At 46.5% G+C, this 2,441-nt stretch overlaps 1 non-coding gene across 1 annotated transcript; it reads right to left on the bottom strand.

Moving 5' to 3' along the window:
• Positions 1-573: 573 nt before the first annotated feature.
• LOC115868848 lies at positions 574-704 on the bottom strand. Its single transcript, XR_004045815.1, has one exon. It is a non-coding gene; the product is annotated as a small nucleolar RNA SNORA70 (small nucleolar RNA).
• Positions 705-2,441: the final 1,737 nt, after the last annotated feature.

Raw genomic sequence — 2,441 nt, 5'->3', positions numbered from 1 at the left:
TGATCCACTAATGCTTTACTTATGTTGTTAGGTGCCAGTCTGTCAGTTCTGACTCAACGCAACTCCACGTGTAACAATGGAACACTGTCTGGCTCTGTGCCATCTTCACAATTGTGGTTATGTTTTTGCTCTTTTTTTTTTATCAGAAAGTTCAATTTTTATTTGGTGGGTACAAGTGGGGCAGCGCAGGGCTACCCAGGCCTTCATGAATGCAGGGCCCGCCACTTGTCCAAGGGGCCACGGTGAGGGATGTATGTGACCCCACAGCCATCTGGGATGAGGCGCTTCTCAGCCACCATAGCCTCAAACTCATCAGCATTAAACTTGGTGAAGCCCCACTTGTTGGAGATGTGGATCTTCTGGCGCCCAGGGAACTTGAACTTGGCCCTGCGTAAGGCCTCAATCACATGCTCCTTGTTTTGAAGCTTGGTGCGGATGGGGATGATAACCTGGCCAATGTGGACTCTAGCCACGTGCCTTGAGGTTTCCCAAAAGCACCTTGCATCCCAGTTTGGAGCCTAATTTAGGGAGAGCAGAAATTAGCCAGGCCAGAGGCATTGAAAAGCAACAAAAGGTTGTCTCCAAGGTCCCTTAGGGCAACCTATACATACCAATAGGCTGCATACACTACCGAGGAGGGTTACTGTTTGCAGCCATTGCACACCGGCCCCCACAAGGAGGACGGTCGGCTTAATTGGCTGCAGAGTTTTTGCCCATTTCTGTAGCCACTATGCCAATCTATCTGTCAAGGGTCTTTTTTGCTGCTCTTCTACTTTTTTAAGCACGATGTTCTTTTCCAGGATCTGGTCGCTCCTGATAACATGACCAAAGTACAGGTAATGAAGTCTCGCTACCCTCATTTCCAAGCATTGTTTTTCTGGTAGTCCATGGTACTTTCAACCTTTTTTTGCCAATACTATAGTTTAAGTGCATTGATTCTTCTTCGGTCTTCCTTATTCAATGTCCAACTTTCACATGCACATGAGGCAACTGAAAATACCAGAGCTTTACATATATCGTATTTAACTTTTTATAAGCATTCTTTTCAAAACAATTTTGAACAGTTGTACTGACATATAACTCACATATCGTGCAGCTCAATAGTGCAAACATACTAAAGAGTTGTGCAATCACCATCAATATCAATTTTAGAACATTTTATTCTTGTCGTGGGCTTGTTATTAGCTCCCTTCCCCCGACAACCTCCCCTGCCACAACTCAAAAACTCTTAATCCAGTTATTGCCTCTATAGATTTATGTATCCTGAATTTCATATAAAGAAAAATACACAACAAAATAAAACGTAGCAAAGTCTCAGGTGTAATGATAACAAAATAATACAAATAACCTCAGCTGCAAAGACAACAGAAAATAATTAAAATTAGAACAACTTAAAAATGGGTCCAAGGGGAGAAAAAAAGACAAGGCGGTAAATTTTAACCTAACTACATCTGCATAGATCCACTTTCCACTAAGCATCCATCTTTTATCCTCAACTACATTTTCCTAACTCCTTGAAGGCCAGGACAATGTCTTAGCTATCTTTGTCTAACCAAGTTTGTGCAGATTGTAGTCATTCATTTGATGTTATCAATTATGGTGTGAAAATCCTGCCGGCGCATTTTCTACTTCCAGGGGCCAGTGTTTTCAGGCCGACTCTAGCATACTAAGAAACACTGGCACAAACCGCCAGAAACGGTACAAATTCTATGTCCAGAGCAACTTTACCTGAAATAGGGATTTACCTTACATAGTGCTGCCGTGGGGAATCGAGTAATATTTGCAATATTGTGATGTTCCCTTCGAGTTTTATGACTGCGACACAGAGGTGACGACTGGACAGGGGAGAACGTTTAAAAACTCCAAACAAATGCTTATGCTTTCGGGTTCTTGAAGGTACATGAATGTCCAAGACTAAGCCAGTTCCTCCACTCGGGTAGCAAGAACAAAATTATCCCCACTTACTAAGCAACCAGAAAACCCAAAACATTGGATTCCGACTCGCAGGGCAGAGTAGAGCTGCCCCGTTGGGTTTCTAAGGCTGTGACCGAGAAAGAATGGAGCCTTGGTGGCGCGATGGTTAAAGCGCTCCGCTGCGAACCCAACGGGACGGCCGTTCACACTGGCCAGCGGCTCTGCGGGGGAAAGATGTAGCACTTCTGATCTGGACGACCGGGCCCCTATTGGAAACGCAATCAACTTGATGGCAATGGTCGGTTTCGGGGGGAGCGGGGGGAGGGCTAATCTTCCCAGAAAGTTGTCACATCTCCCTCCCTCCCTCCCAGCGGCGGGTGGGTTCGAACCGCCGACCGACGGCTTGAGCAACCCAAAATGCCGTTCTTGCTCCGTGTCCAGTCAGCGAGGCACAGCGAGGCGCCACGGAAACACCGGGAGGGGGGGCTCGCGCGCGTGATGCCCGGGGTCGGGGCCTGGTGTCCCCG

This window comes from Echinops telfairi, unplaced genomic scaffold (assembly GCF_000313985.2).
Source record: "Echinops telfairi isolate 266 unplaced genomic scaffold, ASM31398v2 ScPeMD7_18;HRSCAF=68, whole genome shotgun sequence".
Taxonomy (NCBI): Eukaryota; Metazoa; Chordata; class Mammalia; order Afrosoricida; family Tenrecidae; genus Echinops; species Echinops telfairi.
Note: the sequence above shows the minus strand (reverse complement) of the source record. Positions and strands in the feature narration are given on the sequence as shown.